The sequence below is a fragment of the Muntiacus reevesi genome, chromosome 4, assembly GCF_963930625.1.
Source record: "Muntiacus reevesi chromosome 4, mMunRee1.1, whole genome shotgun sequence".
NCBI lineage: Eukaryota > Metazoa > Chordata > Mammalia > Artiodactyla > Cervidae > Muntiacus > Muntiacus reevesi.
In genome coordinates, this window is record NC_089252.1 from 91,274,009 (window position 1) to 91,293,303 (window position 19,295).

The 19,295-nt window shown below is 41.7% G+C and overlaps 1 protein-coding gene across 1 annotated transcript in view; it reads left to right on the plus strand.

Moving 5' to 3' along the window:
* The first annotated feature begins 2,399 nt into the window (after window positions 1-2,399).
* Window positions 2,400-19,295, plus strand: part of TAFA4 (TAFA chemokine like family member 4) — a 168,769-nt gene continuing 151,873 nt past the window's right edge. Inside the window, exon 1 of the mRNA XM_065935290.1 lies at window positions 2,400-2,571. The gene's annotated coding sequence lies outside the window, so the exon portion shown is untranslated. The remainder of the gene's footprint in view (window positions 2,572-19,295) is intronic.

The following is a 19,295-nucleotide window of genomic DNA, read 5'->3' on the forward strand; positions in this document are numbered from 1 at the left end:
GGTAGCCTAAACAACACAAATTTATTATCTCACAGTTCTGAAGGTAGTCATTTGAGGTCAAGAAGTTGGTCAAGTTGGTTCCCTCTGAGGGCTCAAAGCAAAATAATCTGTTCCATGCCTCTCTCTCCTGCTGGAGGTTTGTCCACAATCTTTGGCATTGCTTGCCTTGTAAAACCATCATCCCATCTCTGTGTTCACCTTCACCTGGTGCTTTCTCTTTGCATCTATCTACAAGTTTCCCCATTTTATAAGGATACTAGTCATATTGTATTACCTAATCACCTCATTTTAATTTGATTACTTTTGTAAAGAACTTTCTCCAAGTAAGGTCACATTCCAAGGTGTACTGGGGGTTAGGACATTAGTGTATGATAGTCCTAACAATCCTGAGCATCCAGGATGGAAAAGTATGATAGTGTAAAGTAATTAGCCCCCAACTAATAAAAATAAATTAAAAAAAAAAGAGAAGTATGATAGTGGGTTGAGCCACATAAGATTGCTTACATGCTTTTCCCTACCAGGACAAGAAAATTTCAGTTCAGGGAAATTTGGACATATGAAATACAGGAAGGCTTAAGTAAACACACAGACTCATGCCAGAACCATGCTTAGCACACATGGTTAGCCTAGTGCTCAGCCGATCAGTATTTGGTGATTAAATGGCTGTAGAGTTCTTCAGAATGACTTTCACCCTTAGTTCTTCCAAGTCTTTGTCCCCATATTACCATCTCAGTGAAAACTAGCCTGATTCCCCATTTTAAATCATGACCTCTCGGTGCTCACTTCCCTACCTACACTTTATTTCTCTCTCTTGCACACCTTCTACCGTACTCTGGACTTCACTTATGTATGGTATTTATTGCTGTCTCCCCTCACTAGAAGGTATGCTCTATGAGGGCAGGAATTTTTACTGTTTCATTTACTTCTGTTATGTCTGTATATACCAGCACTAGACCCAGAGTATGCCATTAGTTTCATTGACTGACTGAATGAATGCCTGACCCAGAGTATGCCATCAGTTTCATTGACTGACTGACTGAATGAATGCCATCAGGAGAATTCTGGCATCTCTTGGCATGTAGTTTCAGGTTTTCCTTGGATCTGCCCTTGACCTTCATAGAATCTCAGCACTAAGGAACTCCTCAGAGATCAAGTTTCTGTCTCTGATACTTGAATTCCCTTTTAGACTGGTGACAACTTGGTAATAATCTTGGCTTACAGAGCCCCCAACTCTGAGAGTAAAAGAACAAAGGATTGAAAAAGTTAAATGATACATAAAATAATACGGCATGATGGGTGTCTCGTAGAACAAAGGAATGGGGAGCAGAGGCAGGAGGCTTGTAGTGGCACAAGCAGTAGGCTCAGAGAAGGGCAAATATAATCTGGTGTACATCTGGGGCAAAATGATGCATAATGATCACTGCAGGGTGAAAGAATCAGAGGATGATAAGGCAAACCAATGACAGTGAACAGCACAGTGATTTAGAACAATGTTTCTCAAACTTTATGCAGATACCAGTCACCTGGGGATCTTGTTAAAATGAAGATGCTGTTTCGGGGTGGGGTCTGAAAGTCTTCATTCTTAACAAGTTCTCAGGGGATGCGTCTCCAGGATTGTACTTTGAATATCAAAGAACGTGGATTCTGCAACCAGACTTCCAAGGTTCAAATTACAGTGACCACTGATTAACTGTGTGATCTTCAGTAAATTATGTAATGTCTTTGTTTTCTGGTGTATAAAATGAAGATCAGATGAGGTATTCTCTGTAAAATGAATACTGTGTAAATATTAAGACATGGATTGTGACTGTTACTTGGGGACGGAAGAAGGAAGAGGATTTGGTGTGGGATTCCAGGCAAAGAAGCCTTAGCGGTACTTTCATGATTTTTTAAAATAAAGTGTTCAGGTGATCACTGTGCAGATTTCCCTCCTTTTCCTTGCAAGCAAGTTACAAAAGAAGGTGGATTAATTATGCATGTGCTATGCTGAGGGCGGTTAAGGACAACTGTTTGCAAGCTGCCTTGGGTCTTCCGATGGAGAAACCATGTGAGGGGATTGTTAAAACTGGGAGCTGAGCCCTAAATCCCTCTCTGATGCAGGACTCCACGAGGCGCTCAGCTCTTCAGAAGGAAGAGCTTTCCCTAGCACCTGCTGAGTGATGGCCACAGCGAGGCGCTAGGGAGAGGTGCGCGGAGTCCGACGCTGGGAGCACCCGGCCGGAGCGGTAGTGCAGGCGGGGTAGAGGGCGGACCCACGTGGACCACCAGGCGGGGCGGGGACGGGGGCAGCCAACCGGCCTGGCCAATCACCGTGACCCGCGGCGGCCCTGCCCCTCCCCGTGGGCTAGCTAGCCTGGCTCTGCTGCACTGCTGGCCGCGCGCCGCCCTGGACGGGGCGCACCGAGGCTGTGGCCAGACCCCAGGAGTGGAGTCGCAGCTGCTGCCTCCGCAGACGTTTGTTCTCCAGATGCAGTTTCGGACTTGTCTTCGGAGAGACTTGGGAGTTTCCTTTCAAAGCGAGCCTGCGGAGGTGATGGGCCTCTGTGGGGATGTCTGCGGGGAGGCGGCACGGTGAGCGTCCTCTGGCTTGGGTGCGGAGGGAAATTGGTGTGTCGCTCTGCACGCGCAGTTTCAGACTTGGCTGCCGGCTTTAGCTGAGTGAGGAAGGTTGAAAGGGCAAGGGGGAGGCGGGAAGATGGGCTTGGGGTGACTTGGGACCGTTTGCTCACGGTTTGTCTCCGGGGCAGCAGCTGCCTCCTCCCGCTCATCCTGGCGCTCTGGACTGCGGGAGTGACCTCCTGTGAGGAGGCTGCCGTGCACCCCGAAGTTGGAAGTGGCGCTAAGAAGCGGGGTGTGTGTGTGGCAAGCTTCCAACTTCAGGGTTTGTGTCTGTCCCTCAGAGATCCCGAGGGTGCTCCGTGAATGGCTGCGAGGTCACTTGATGGATTGGCATGTAGAGGCAGAGGGCGAAGTGGCCGCGAGTCCTTGTTTTGAAGAAGTCCTTAGGTCTGAGGAGGTATCTTTATAGGAGCCTGAAGGAGAGAGCGGGTTAGCCTACAGCTGATCTCCTGTTTGTCCGGCTCTTGCTGGGAGGATGCTGCGTGATCCGGGGCGCAACTTGCAGCTGTGAGCGCGAAGCTTCCCACTCAAGGGGAGAAGCGTAGCGGGTCTAGAAGCACCGTCCCTTCCCACGTCAGGTATCTAGCATTTGTCCACCAAGCCGGCGCGCTTGAATTTCTTCCCGTCTTTTTCAGTTTCGTCCGCGGTTGCTTCCTTTGCTCTGTCAGTCAGCCCCTGGAAGGGAGGGCATCTTTAACCTTAAGCCATGTTCTCTTTCTCGGGGGACGATGAAGTGGAAAGCCCGATAACCCGCTCCTAGGGAGACAACCCAGGCCAGACACGGTGCTACTGGTGCGTTTTCCGCCTGAATCAGCGTCATTTAACGTTTGGGATTTCCACGGACCCCCGTGAGAACCTTAGCTAAGCTATGAAGCAACTCCTCAGCCAGATGTGTATACACGAGTTCATGGTTATTCGCTGAAACCTACCCCTGTGCTCACCCCCCACACAGGATTTTAGGACCCCCTTAAGGAAGCGTCTGTATCCGTGTCCTCGGTTCCTCTTTAACTTTTCAACCGCCGTCCCTAGGTTGATGCGATGTGACAAGTGACCCTGGAGCGTGGGAACGGAGACGTTCAAAGCCGTGGTCTGATTCTTTCTGTAATATCCGTGGTCTGGGGATTCAACAACCTGAAGCCCGTACCTGCAGACCCAGATGCCCAAATTGGTCCACGATGATGGTTTGGGTTCCTGGTCAGACTTGCCCTCCTTCCAGGCCACTTGCTGAGGGACAATGAGTTTGTGTGCCTGAGTCCTGTTCAGGGAGGACCCGGGTTTCAAAGGAAACAGAAAAAGGCTAAAATAATTTAAGAACATCCATTTCCTGATGTAATCTGTGTTTTGCACTCAGTCATTTGAGGACAGATGTGTGACTTGTAGAATTCTTCAACAGCTCACTGTGGGTTTTTACAATGAGGAGCATTTCTGCTGTTTGTGGTTGTGAATCAGTGTGTACGCCCAGCATTGCCTTTGGATTGGAAATACAGATCTTAATAAGGCGGTATGAGAGCAGTTTTCAGAATCATTATGACTAATGATGACTTATGTCCTCCCAAACTGACCGTGTGAGTGGACATTGCTCATTTGTGCAAAAAGCTTTCTTTATCTGTGTAGGCATTTCCTGATCAATATTCTCATGTTCGAAAAATGGATTTCAAGATTTTCTTCCTCAGTTCTTCTGTCTCATTTTTCAGCTTTAGATGACTTTGTTCTCTTTCCTCTTTACCATCTTAACTCCCCTTTGACACTTTGAAATGTATTACAAGGTTGTAAGTCATGATTTGATGTGGCCAGTTTTCTCTGTTAAAAGATAAGAAAATTGCTCTTACCAGATAAGCAGTGACTGCCAGTTCACTTATTTTTGAATGGCTAATTTTTTTTTCTTCTCCCACAAACATGCACACAAAAACCCTACAAATATCTCAACTTGATCACTGAATATTTTTTTCACTTGAGGCAACTTTTCCATATATCTGGTTCTAGAATTTTATGAGTCACTTAAATTTCAATATTCATTTTTTGACTCCTTTTAGAAATGTGTTTTGTTTGATGACCTAGTTCCATTTAGTCACACACAGACACAGAGATTCTTTGTCCCCATACCTACTTTTCAGTGGCACATAGCCTTTCTCTATTAGCTGCTTTTATTATCTGCACAGTTCATTTGTTGGTACACTTAAAATAATACTTTGTTATGTAAATGATGTGTTTGTGTATATGGTATTAAAACTGCATTCAATGGAGATTGACCCTTGGGTATGACATCATCACCAGCCAATCCGCTATCTGATTTGAACATGCATTGACAAAAGTCACATTATCATATTCAGCAAGGGTTTCTATATTGCCTGTGATGAATCAGAAAAAGAGGGAAGTTCTTTGGTTCTTCCTCTCAATTAGCTGCCCAGTTGGAGAGTTTTGGGGATTTGTACACTAAGAAGCTTAGCTTAATAATAAAATTCTCAGATTGCAGTTTTATAGATCTCTTTAGAATTTGCATAAGTACATTTTCCCCCATTTGCTTTCTTCTTTGGAAATTTTTCACCCTGCATTTTGGCTTTGTTTTTTTTTTTTTTTTTTTTTTTTTTTTTTTAACTGATGGAGAGACATCATAGTAAATGGACTAACCTTTTGATTTTTTTTTTTTTCTTTGAAATAGGTGGAACATCTAGGTGATGGACTCACTTGTTTGCATACATGTATACTTTTCATCAGGTGTTGTGTATGAATCTGCTAGGATTACCAGTGTACCTACAAATCTTGAAGTCAATCATAAATGACTGGGAGAGCAAACAGTGTTCTTTATTCTAATTTGTCAAACAGATTCAGGATTGAGGGTAGGGGGACAGGCAGTAGAAAAAGATGTCTACGAAGGGGTTGGTGAAACAATTTTGGCTACCTTAATGACTTCATGATCATTTGTTTCGAAAACACTATTAGAAAGAGCTCAGACTCTTCCTAGGCAGCCCTTGCTTATATAGGCTTGAATGGGTGTGTGGAGTTTGGTTTTACAATAATAGCCAACTCACTTTGTGAATTCTGGCAACCCGCTGCTCACAGCGTAAAATTAACTTTGACTTCCCATGTTTTTAATATCTACTGAAAAAATAAAAGTAACTCTTTCTGCTTTGCAGTAGCCATTCAAGTTAAATCTACTTTCCTCCATAAAGTCAGTTAAGAGGGTTCTTGGGTTTTGTTTTTAACATAAATTTAACTGTGCAGTGTGGTTTAAGGGGAGATTCAAAGGCAAGCAGGATTTTGAACCTGTAAAGTATCTCAGAGTTCTGTTTTCCAGAAGATCAAAAGTGGGAGATGTTGTGACTTGGATCCATTGTGGGCTTAGAACTCCCGAATCCTTACTCCTAGCCCACTGTGCTTTCTGGTGAAAAGCTGCAGGGAATGGCTTTAGTAATGTGCGGGGACCCACATTTTAGCTGTCTCCTTGGAGGGAGGACCACTTCCACTTCTTCCATTATTGAGTCTTAGTTGCAACGTTAAGTTTGTTGAACGCGCGTTGAACGCAACTCAGAGATTTGGTAACTGTATGCAGCAGTTAGCTTGGGTCACTTCCTGGTAGCTTAATATTGTAATTATAAAAGAGACATTTAGCTGAGAGATGATGGTGGTGGAGGAGTGGGTAAGGTGACTCAGTTTGGACCTATCTGAGGTCCTGTTTGGACCTATTTGGACCCTGAGCACAGGGAAAGACAAGGATGATAAAACGATGCTGAAGCATCACTTCAGGTCTAAGAACTCAGAACATTTATTTATTGTGTGATAATCTCTTCCTTCATACTTTGTGCTTTCTAGTTGCTGTGCAGCCAAACCAATAATTTGGAATAATATTCTTTTTTAAGTGTGATCATGTATATTGATAATGGCATCTTACCTTTGTTGAACACTTAGTGTGTACTAGGTATAGGGTTAATAAATGCCTTTCTCTGTATGGATGAACTACTGATTTTCAAAGAGTCATTCATGTAAAACCACATTGACTCTTTCCTTGGCATTCTTTTTAATTCAAAAGATGTCAGGATCATACACTAGCAAGTTATTAGCATGAGCATAAATAATTTTCGTTCAGAAATACAGTAGTGTCAGATGTTAGGGAATTCTTGTTAATACAATGCCAAATAAAAGGAATATGGTGTATTTAGAAAGATAGTAAAGATGTGGCTAATTTGTTTCATTTTAAGAGATTGTTCATAGTATTGTTAGTGCAGAAGAGTAGCATGATCCCTTTTAGAAAGATAGGAAGATATGTTTATATTTCTTTTAAAGAGAGAACAGTGGGATTCTTTTAAAATAAAAATACGCATTGCAGAAAAAATAGTCTATGTTGGCTTTGTTAGCACTGTAAATTCATTCCAAACTAGATACTGGTCAAACATTTCTGCGACATTTCAGTTGTCTTAACTAAAAGTGGAACTGTCAAAAACTAGCATTGCTTTTATGATTAGTTTTTTGATGACCATTAATTATGTCTGCTTGAATTCTCTTAGTTTTACATCTGTGTTGTGTATCCTAAAGTTTTCTCTGAAAATTTATGGTTTTATTCTTTTATTCAATTTCATATTATCCTGTGCTTTAATGAATCATTAAAATATTGGCATGTCCTTGTTATAACAAAGGTACTTCCTTGTCCGTCACCTAAAACCTCAGACTGTAGACACAGCTCCTCAGATAATCAAGGAAGTTTTCCAGCAAGGAAGAAACTGAAATCATCTAGGGCTGTGGTTCTCAACTGGGGGGCAGTTTTGCCCCCTCAGGGACATTTGGCTATGTCTGGAGTCGTCTTTGGTGTTCCATACTGGGGTGGGGTTATGTGGGTCTCTAGTAAGTAGAGGCCACGGATACTGCTCAGCATCCTATAATGCACAGCATGGCCTCTGCAGCAGAGAACACTCTAGCCCAAAGTGTCAAGAGTGCTGGGGTTGAGAAACCCTGCTGAAGTACAATTTTCTGGGCCCAGCGTCTTGAAATGGCTTATTCAGTGTCCCCAGCTCACTGTTTCTGGCAGGGAACCTAGATCTCTAAATGCAAACCCAGGTTTCTTTTAATCACTCTAGGCTTCCGATTTGTACAGTTCTCTCTGTGTTTCTCTCTAATACATTTATAAAGATAATACATGTTTGGAGTAGAAAATTTACATACTGTAGAAGGGTATAAAATGGAAAGAAAAAGAAACCCAATTCTGCCATTGAAATAGTTCCTTTTCATACTGCAGTAAATGTATTTCCAATTCCCTCCTCCTGCTTTTCTCCACATACAGACATTTAGACCAAATCACTTTAGATAAATGGGGTCATCCCTCATATAAATTGTGTCCTGGTTTGTTTACTTGGCAAAGGGCTCCTGGAGGGTCCTTGGTGAATCCACTGCTGGGGAAGGAGCCTGATAGGCATGTGGTTGGGCGATTTGCCCAACAGTGGAGACCTCCATGCACTGTGATGGTTTTACACACGATTGTAGGGGACCCGTGTGTGCTTTGCAGCCATTCTCAGAAGGATGATGAATCAGTGAAAAGAGCTGATTCTGTATGTATGCCATTCTTTTTCATGGCTGTATCTTATTCTATTTAAAAATTCATTTAAAAATGCATTCCTTTTTGCCAAAGGCAGCAAGTTTCATGATATTAATATTAGAATAAGTCCTTGAGTTCTACCCTTTTTTTTTTTTCCTGATGTCTAGTTTGAGATTTAAAGTACCTTGAAAGCAAAAAAAAAATGTGTGTGTGTGTGTATATATATATGTATGTATGTGTGTGTGTATATATACACACATATATATACATATATATGTATATATACACACATATATATATAAACATCTCCAAAGAGGTGTTTAATTGGGGCCATCTGAAGAAAATATTATTGGGGTGAATTCTCTGAATGTATCAGTGGGGACAACAAGTCATTGGGGCCTGGTGATCTTGCCATCTTCGTTACTATTTAAATCATTTGGCAGCTCTTCCAGAAGCAGCCAGATTGTAATGTAAACATCTGTTACCTTTTCTCTGCTTTCAGAACTGATTATGCAACTGGGCTTCACATCAGAGACCCACAGCTTTCTTCATCTGTATTCCTGGATTAATTCCTTCTCTCTCTCTCTCTCACGGACACATCCACAGACTCAAATCAAAAGAGCCATAAAATTGGTTACCAGGGACTCAGTCCTCCCAGGATAAAACTCCTATCTTTTTTGTGTTCTGTCCTGCTCTTTGCAGACTGTTGGGTCAGCTCAGGAGCGTAGAGCTCCATTAGCCAAGCTGGAGGACGACTGTGAGTCTGTCCCCTGGTACCCCTCATTCTCCATGTGTGCTGAATTCCCACCTCAAAGTCTGGGGGTGATGCTTGGCTAAGGAAGTTTGGGAAACTAGCAGGTTAATATTTAAACATCCCCAATAAGGGCACATAGGGATAAGAGTGATGTACTAGGTGTGTGCAAGGAAACATTTACATGGAGTTGAACATTTGATAGTAAATGTCTCTTTCACTAGTTTCTGCTGGTATTTGCCACATTTACATTAAGGGATGTTTGAACTATTTTCTTTGTTGACCTTTTTAAAAATGATAGTAGCAACAATGACTATCATTTGTTAAATAAGGGTATTGCTGGCTACTGCACCAAGCATTTGCAAGAATTGTGTTAAAATACAAATAGTAGAAGTTTACCTATTTAATATCATTGAACTGTATGCTTTGAAATGTGTAAGTCCATTCACATTGTTGAGCAGCCATCACCGCCATCCCTCCTCAGAACTCTGTTCATCTTGGAAAACTGAAACTCTGTACTCAGTAAACAGCATCTCTGCATTTCCCCTCCCTCCAGCCCCTGGAAGTTACCATTCTGTTTTGTATCTTTACAAATAGAGCTACTCTAGAATCCTACAATGTCCTTCTGTGACTGCCTCAGTTTACTTAGCATGATGTCTTCAAGGTTCACACGTGCTGTAGTGTGTGTCAGAACTTCCTGACTTTTTAAGTTTGGATACTATTCTCCTGTGTATATACACTACATTTTGTTTACCTATTCATCCATCTAGGGACGCTTGGGTAGTGTCCACCTTTTGGTTATTGTGAATAAAAGAGTTATGCACCTGGGTGTACACATATCTGTTGGAATCTTTGCTTTCCTTTCTTTCGGGTAAATACTCAGAAGTGGAATGCCTAGGTCATATAGTAACTCTATTTTAAATTTTTTGAAGACCTGCCATCCTGTTTTCCATAGAGAATGTATCCTTTTACTGCTCTGAGAATTTTGATGCACTATCTCATTTAATTCCCGTACACCAGTACCCCCCCCCCCCACCTCCCGCCGCACACACCAGGCCCTCCAAGGTAGCCATAGTCATCATCCCCATCCTGTGCATGGGAAAAGTAAGGCATGTTGGCAGGAAGCCACACTGGTGGCTTGTGAAAGAGCCATGCTTTGAACCCAGGCAGGACAGTGGAGCCAGTCCTCCCACTAGAGTATCCATTCTTCCAACCGAGGAAAGATTGGCTGGACTGCTCCTGCATGGGGCCAGGGATGGGAGGTGGGGGCGGCTAAGAACGGAGTAACAAACACGCTGATTCCAAAGAGAAGCTGTGAAGGTCCTCATCCTGCCACACGGAGGAGTTTGATTGAGGCGTGGGTCAGATGCTCATTGAGAAATTGATCTTTGATCAGAATAACCAGGGGGCAGTAAATACACACCGTGGTTATTTTGGCTGCAAATAGTGGTGTTGCTTCCAGTCCTCTGGCGGTTAGTAACTGTGCAGCCCATGTTTTTAAAATGCCATGCCAATTTCATTCCTTGCTGGAGGTGGGGGGTGGTAGTGGGTTAAGACAGTACAAGGAAATGATCAAGTAATCCTTAAGCTGGCTCTGAGTGATTACCGTATTTTTACTATACAGGGACAGTGGGCAGAGGACTTGGGCATTTCCCCCCCCGCCCCAAAAGCACAGCTTAATGAAGTGACTGCAAAAGAAAGCACGTATAGTCACTTTAGAGAATTAACAATTGATCAGTTTTGTGGTACCCGTGTCCTTTATAAGCACCCCATGTTTATTCATTATTGTGATCACACAGCGTAAGCAGCCTGGCTTGATGTGATGAGCCAAAGCAAGATGCAAAGACATTTAAATATACTTGAAATTAAAGTCTGCACAAATAGGTATCTGAAGGGATATTCTAATTTGATTCTAAAGGCCTAGAAATAAACCTCCATCTGGGGGTGGGGGTGGGGGTGAATCCTTCTGGAATCCTAAATCAGATGTGTGTAGTTCAAATATTTCTGAACCATAGCATAAATAGACATGAACTTATAAGCGGTTGACTAGATCCATATATGAGTTGCACTGCCTTCGTTTACTGAGAAGTAAGTGACAAGGGAAGATGAATATTGGGTTCATACTGATTATAGTTTTTAAATTTGTTGTCCTCTGCAAATCTTGGATTTTTAAAAAGTGTGTTTCATATTATCACTCTTGCTTGGTGATACCCCCCATTCTGGTATGATTGCAGTTCTTAATATTATTACTTGGACCAATGCTTAAGAATCACCTGGTATACAGTTCAGTTCAGTTGCTCAGTCGTGTCCGACTCTTTGCGACCCCATGAACTGCAGCACACCAGGCCTCCCTCTCCATCACCAACTCCTGGAGTCCACCCAGACTCATATTCATCAAGTTGGTGATGCCATCCAACCATCTCATCCTCTGTCGTCTCCTTCTCCTCCTGCCCTCAATCTTTCCCAGCATCAGGGTCTTTTCCAATGAGTCAGCTCTTTGCATCAGGTGGCCAAAGAATCACCTGGAGGACTTCGTTAAAATACAGATTCCCATGTGCTGGTTCAGGGAGTCTGGGCTGGAGCCTGATAATGTTCACTTCTGACAAGTCCCCATAGAGCCCCTCAGACCATACTTGACTTAACACTTCTTTTTATAGCTCATCTTTTGATTTAAAATTTTTAATATGAAAATTTTTAGAAAAGGGACTGTGTTATTAGGTGGTAGGTTTTATGTTTTGTAATACATTGATGTTTGTCTAAATAGAATGATTCTGGAGATGAATTTAAATTCCTGGGCCCAAAATACAAATTAGATGTTGGTTAGATAGGTGTTATAGGTGAGAAACTCATGTTGATTATGTCTGTAATTTTCCTCTAGAGCATAAGATGCATTTTCTGTGGCTGAGAACTTTTCTTAAAATTAATTAATTGATTTTAATTGGAGGATAGTTACTTTACAATATTGTGGTGGTTTTTGCCATGCCTCAACATGAATCAGCCACGGGTGCACGTATCCCCCTATCCTAAACCCCTAAACCACCTTCCCACAAGAATCCATTGTTTAAATGGATGGTGAGGAAATTTTGTTTTGTGGAGCACATAACATGCATATTGGCTCTTTCTGTCATTGGACTGATGTCTGTATTGACTAGGGAAAAATGTGGCTTCTAAGTACATATACTTTTGAGCCTGATTTAAATTGTAATCCTGTTGGCAGGTGACATACATGAATTTCGTCTCTGTATAGTTAAGACTCAGCAGATGTTAAAAGCTGATGTGGATTTAAGATTTCATCCATTCTGGGGATAATTGAAGGTTCAGTCAGGACCAGAAGACGGAGATAGAGATGGAGTTATGGGACTTGAGGGGATATGGAAAGTTTTTGCACAGATGCCTGGCTTCTTGTGTTCTCCTACCACTTGCAGGAATAAATTATCTCCTGTGTTTGCTGAAGTGAAAAGCTTTTGGTGGATTTGACTTTTGTCTTGCACTGTTAAAAAAAAAAAAACGTGAAGTTTGCAAACTGAAGTCTCTTCTGAATAAAAGACAAATAAGAGGATGTTGATTTTTAGTAAATCTTCAGTCTTTTTTTTTTTTTAATTGGGGTTTTATGAGTTTTTTTTTTTTTCAGAGATAGCTCAACTTACAGAAACTTGTGGCTGTTGGCAGGAAGGGAAGAACTGGCAACCACCAAGAAGAGGGGATCAAGGTCATTGAATCTCCTCTGTCTCCAGAGCTGTGTTTTAATTGCATAGCTAGTTTGTGGAGTGGCGTTGGTTTCTTGGAGGCTGTGGCACAGTGCATGTGGCTAGGTTTGTACTAACATTTTCTTGGGACCCATCAGTCACTGTTGTCCCTTTGACTGGTTTTTACTCTGGTCATCTCTGCCCAACTGTCAAGATGCTATGGCTCTCCTCCTTGGCTGCCTGCCACTGTGCCCTTCGTCCCCTCCAGCACTCAACTCCAGACAGTTAGAAGATGAGGCTTCCAAGCTGAAAGGCAGCTGAGGGCATGACGGAAGGTAGCTTACATGGAAGATTAAATGGCAGAAGCATCCAAACAACAAAATTACCTGATTTTTTTTTTTTTTTAAAGAACAAATATCCACTTAGGAAAGAAACATGGCATTTGGTTTACTGTAGAGCCTGGTGCATGTAGACTATATTCTCTGCTGGCTGAGAATGGCTGGTTGGTCAGTGTTATAACTGCTAGCGTTGAATCTCATGGACAAGGGTGACATCAGTTGTAATGCAGGATCATAGCGACCTTGTGGGAGTCCCGCTGGTTAACTCACAAGTTCTAAAACAGTAAAAGCAAAATTAGAATAAAATGAAAGGTTCAGTTCAGTTCAGTCACTCAGTCATGTCCAACTCTTTGTGATTGCATGGACTGCAGCACGCCAGGCTTCCCTGTCTATCACCAATTCCTGGAGCTTGTTCAAACTCACGTCTATCCAGTCGGTAATGCCATCCAACCATCTCATCCTCTGTCATCCCCTTCTCCTCCCGCCTTCAATCTTTCCCAGCATCAGGGTCTTTTCCAATGAGTCAGTTCTTCACATCAGGTGGCCAAAGTATCAGCGTTTCAGCTTTAGCATCAGTCCTTCCAATGAATATTCAGGACTGATTTCCTTTAGGATGGACTGGTTGGATCTCCTTGCAGTCCAAGCGACTCTCAAGAGTCTTCTCTGGCACCACAGTTCAGAAGCATCAGTTCTTGATGCTCAGCTTTCTTGATAATCCAACTCTCACATCCATACATGACCACTGGATAAACCATAGCTTTGACTAGCCAGACCTTTGTTGGCGAAGTAATGTCTCTGCTATGTAATATGCTGTCTAGGTTGGTCATAGCATTTCTTCAAAGGAGCAAGTGTCTTTTAATTTCATGGCTGCAGTCACCATCTGCAGTGATTTTGAAGCCCAAGAAAATAGTCTGTCACTGTTTCCATTGTTTTTCCATCTTTTTGCCATGGAGCGATGGGACTGGATGCCATGATCTTAGCTTTTTGAATGTTGACTTTTAAGTCAGCTTTTTCACTCTCCTCTTTCACTTTCATCAAGAGGCTTTTTAGTTTTTCACTTTCTTCCTTAAGGTTGGTGTCATCTGCGTTTCTGAGGTTATTGGTATTTCTCCTGGCAATCTTGATTCCAACTTGTGCTTCATCCAGCCTGGAATTTTGCATGATGTACTTTGCATATAAGTTAAATAAGGAGGGTGACAATATACAGCCTTGACTTACTTCTTTCACAATTTGGATGAAAGGTACAGATTACATTTAATTATCTCTCTAACCCCCTTCTATTCTTCACTCCCCAAATTTTATAAAGAGTTTGGCTTATATTTTTCTGCACATATTTATAATATTTAGTATGCTCTATCCAAATGTGAAGAGAAAGAATGTACTGATCACGTCTCAGAAGACTCTGTAGCCATTTTAAGTTGATTTGTCAATGCTCACTGATCAACAGAAGTAAGAGGCCTACCTGGCATTTAATTTGATTTAAAGTTTAAAACACAGAAACATCAAAATATAGTAATCTGCTGTATTTATGTTATTTACATTGTGTTTTTAAAAATATCATATGTGTGTGATTGTTTATTTTTTATTTTGCTTAAAGAGTAACATATAATAATTTGGGTCTTTCACTTACTGTTGTCTTCCAGGTCTACCTATGTTGATACATTCATAGTGCTTGTCCATTTCTTAATTTGCTTCTTAAAATTTTATTTTTGGCTGTTCTAGGTCTTCTTTGCTGCACTCGAGCTGCGGAGAGAGCTGGAGAGTTGTAGTGCACAGGCTTCTCATTGCAGTGGCTTCTCTTGTTGTGGAGCATGGGCTCTAGGGGCTCAGTAGTTGAGGCTCATGGGCTTAGCTGTCCCATGGTATGTGGGATCTTCCTGGAATGGGGATCCATTTGGCATTCCTTGGCATTGCAAGGTAGATTCTCAATCACTGGACTACCAGGGAAGCCACTTGTCCATTTATTTAAATGCCATTAATGTTTACTTATGAATCTACTGCATTTTAACTAGCCATTCTAGTACAGACAGGCATTCATATTTTCCCCATTTTTTTCTATTACAGTGAGTATTATGAGAATATCGTTGAGCAAATTTGTACCTGACACCGAGACCCAGTGTTTACTGTTGAAAGCCCTCTCATAATTATACATCTCTTTGTAGCCATGTGTACGTGATTTTCTGGAGTGGAAGTGGAATTGCTGGATCAGAGGATATGTTTTAGAGCATCAAGTTGCTTAAGAATGCATCTGGAAAATGTGGGGATGCAGAACGCACCATTCATTATTGTGTTCTCTTGGAATCAAGATGTACAAACTCCAGAAGAAGTCAGGTCCTGGACTTTCTAGATGAACAGTCTTTTTAATTTCCAATAGAAGTTTCTGTGATGAGGAAGAGTGTTTTAAAATCCATGCTTTCAGTTCTTGTAGCCACTAAGTGACCACTGAGCACTTGAAATGTAGCTATTGTGACCAAGAATCTGAATTTTAAATTTTCCTTCATTTAAATTTAACTTTAAATTGAAATAGCCACATCTGTTTAGAGACACATTTTAGACAGTTACAAGTGGGAGGTACTCACCATCCAGGGAGTACAGTTACTGTTTTACTTTTCAGTGCCAGAATGTTTTAGAAAGTGACTCATGCAGAGGTGGAAATGTAGTCTGTTTTGTTAAACAAGAGGGTTAAGACATGTTAACTGAAAATAAAGAGATAAATAATCTAATGAAAGCAAGATGGTGCTGTTAAGATTTATTGGGCACTTTTCCCCCTCGTTTAGAGACTTGTCTGCTCTACGCGGTTGGGCTGCCTGGTGGGAGCTGCGCAGTTCTGTTGGGGCAGTTCTTTGTAAAGTGAATTGATGGCTATGTAAATACAGCCATTAACCTTAAGCACCTCGGACAGCTCCTTGGGCGCTGCAGCTCTCTTGCCCTTGAAAATGTCAGTTGATGGATGTCAAGATACAAAAAAATTTTTTTTTCCTTTTCCTCTAACTGGTTGAAGCAGTGGTCCTTGCATGTCACAGCTAAAGGAACCAGTGAAATTGAGGGCCTACTAGATGTAAATACTGTAACAGGGGCTGGGAACTCTTTTCTTGCAGAGGGTTATTTTAAAGGCTTACTCTCAGTATGAGAGGTAGGACTGTGAATTTGTATGTACGTCTTATTTTTAAAAATACACAAACCAATGTTAAAGGAAATTTATGGAAAACCTTGTGTTAAAGCAAATGATGTTTTATGCTTCTGGAATGTTTATGTATTTTAAAACTAGGCATACTTTGCCATCAAAACAATACCTTCTTTTCCTTCTCTTGGAAGATAGTTTCTGAAGTAGATTGAGTGGGGGTGATAGAGACAGACAGATTTTAGATAAGAGTCCCATGTTGAAAATGCATTTGTTTGCAGGAAAAGCCAAAGTTGTATTAGAGGTAGTGGCGAAACATGATGATTACCAATGTCTTGATTTTCTGTCTGATCTCGTCTGAGTCCTTGCCCCCTTGCTTGCTTTCCAGTAATGACACTGGCCATCCCATCTTTTCCCTAGAATGCACTAAACTTATTACTTCTTCAGTGGCTCTGTACTTGCCTTGGAATGTGCATCCTCTATTAGTTTTCCTTTTCTTTCCTGATTGACTTCTTCTCATCCTTCAAGTCTCATATGTTCCCTCGAGTACTTATGTCTTTTACCTACTCGAACCAACAGTGATCTGCCCTGTATAAAGCAGTGGTGGGAGTTTCCAGTTGTTATTATGTGGAAATCTTGAAAAGCTGCAGCTCTGTGTCAAGATGCATTGTTGTTATTCCTGTAGTTCTGCCAGAGGCCACGTTCCTTCTGCCAAGTTGTAGTGATCTTCCATAAGGCTGGGCATTGGAGTGAAAACTCAGAGGTGTTGAATTCAGTTTAGGTTTCTGCCATCTCATTCCATGTTACATAAATGCCATTGTTTCTCTGAACTCTTAGTCTTTTTCACATTGATACACAGGGGTATGTCAGCAGTAGAGGGCTTTAGTTCTTTTCTTGGGTTCAGTAAGATACATATACATATGGTTTTATCTATAAATATCACAGGAGGCAAAGCCCTAAAAGTTTAAACTGTAAAATACTTTGGTCTCATGATGAGTGCAATTGAGGTACTATTTATGCCTGAAATCTTTTTATTATGTTAACAGGATAAGGAAGTATGTGACACTGACCAGTCTGAGAAGAAATACAGATAGTGGTGAATGTTGCCTTCTAGGGTGCTGAAATGCAGTCTTCTGGGAGGTTCCCTGAAGTGACGAAAGGCAGCATGTTGGAGACTCTTCATTTCTTTCATTTATTTGATCCTCGATGGTCATCCACACACAGTGCACATGTATAATATAGGCTTACGGAAGAGATGATACTTGCCTATATTTTTCCACCTCCCTTCATAATGGAACCCTGATTTCTAGCCAGGCACCTGCTGTGTGGAATCAAGACCAGATTTTAACAGCCTCTCTCATGGTGTGAAATAAATGTAGAAACACTGGGTGGTGTTTCTGGGGTGTGTTCCTAAAATCGAGAAGGGAACCCTTCTTGGATATCTTAAATCCTGGAAGGTGAAGTAATGGTTGATCCTGCAGCAGCCACCTTGGACTGTGAGGTGACTTTGAGAATGAAAGGCAGAGGGCTGAAGAGAAAAATGGAAGTAGCCTGAGACTCTGCTATGTGGAGCTGAGCTACCTGCCCTGGCCCGCCTACCATTTGATGAAATTTTTATAAAGGAGCAAGCCTGGACTTTTTAATGTCATGGTTACATGCAGTGAGATGAAATGATACAAGTGCAATGCAGTGACAAGTGAGGTTAGAACTTCCCTGAATGAGTTCATTATGTGGTAGAAGAGTTTATAGTCTGTCAGTCCAGAATATGGGTTTCCCTGGTGGCTCTGTGGTAAAGAATCCACCTGGCCGTGCATGAGATGCAGGTTTGCTCCCAGATCCAGGAAGATCCCCTGAAGGGGGAAATGGCAACACACTCCAGTATTCCTGCCTGGAGAACCCCACGGACGGAGGAGCCTGGAGGGCTACAGTCCATGGGGTCACAAAGAGTCCGACGTGACTTAGCGACTGAACAACAGCAAATCCAGAACACCCTTTCAAGTTATATGTAGACCTAGCTTTGGTTCTCGAAAACCCATTGAAGGGAAGGCTACACTCTGCAACAGATTTGGAATGAAAGGAGTGAATACTACACAGGTGGATCCTGAAAACCATTTCTAGCAGAGTCACTCAGAGATAACTCATGGTTTGGGGGCAAGAAGTGAAGAAAACAGCCAAGGCTATTAAAGGCCACCAGAGGCTTCTCCAAATTGCACATATTGAAGTTAGTTACAGCTCATTCTCAAATAAATTGAAGGCTTACCCGTTTGATGCATTTTGACAGGAAATGTGTATTTACTGCCTGAAATGAGTCCAGTTGCTGAGCCATGGTATTTCATAAATGATTAACATTAGACAGAGGCAGTAGAAAGCTCATACCTTTTCATAAATAGCATTCCACAAGAAAGAATTTTTCACAATCGCAAGGTATTTACCCTGTTTCCAAAAGGACAAATTCACCCTGGTAGATTTTGAACTTGTCTGTCATAAAAGAGTTCCTGCTTTCACACATGGAGAGATAATCACTTAAAATCAAAGGACATGAGCAGATACATTCAGTGTATCTTGATCAATTCAATATTTATTGAATGAGGATAGGACTTTATAAGTTTCCTCCTTTCTCCGTGTATTTCTCACATGCTTATTTTGCATAAGGTGGTGGGTGTGATTCTTGATTTTAATATGGATTTCATATTCAGTGAGCTTTCAGTGTAGTGAGGGAAATTGAGTTGCAGTGGAGCTAGAAGAAAGGATATTCCATGTGGAAGAAATAGGCCTTTTGAAAGTTCAGAGGTGGGAAAATTCATGTTCCATCACCCTTTCTCAGTTACTCTTTCTTATCAGCCAATTAGCACCTCAGTTATTTTCTATTGGTGCTGTTCCAACAACACCGTTAAATGTTTATACTTTGAAGATACACTAGTGGCTTGAAAAGAAAAAAGGTCTCTAGAGTTGGTTGGTTTTTAAGAACTAACCTGAGGGCAGAGTAAACATTCTGAAAAAAAAATGGCCACTTACACAAGAAACTAGCTTCTAATATTAGCTCCTGATATGTTGAGATTGCATTGTCTTTTGTGGCTAGGATCTTCTGATAATACTCTAGCTGTCATTGGATCAGACCTTAGAGTTTAGACACACGCTGTGGGCTTTATAAACTCAGGATTTGGTGCCAAGAATCTTATCATATTGGGTGTTCGAGAATAGCGTCTGAGTGAGGAAAGATTAGGAAAGTAGGTAACTTTATGGGCAACATCAGTGG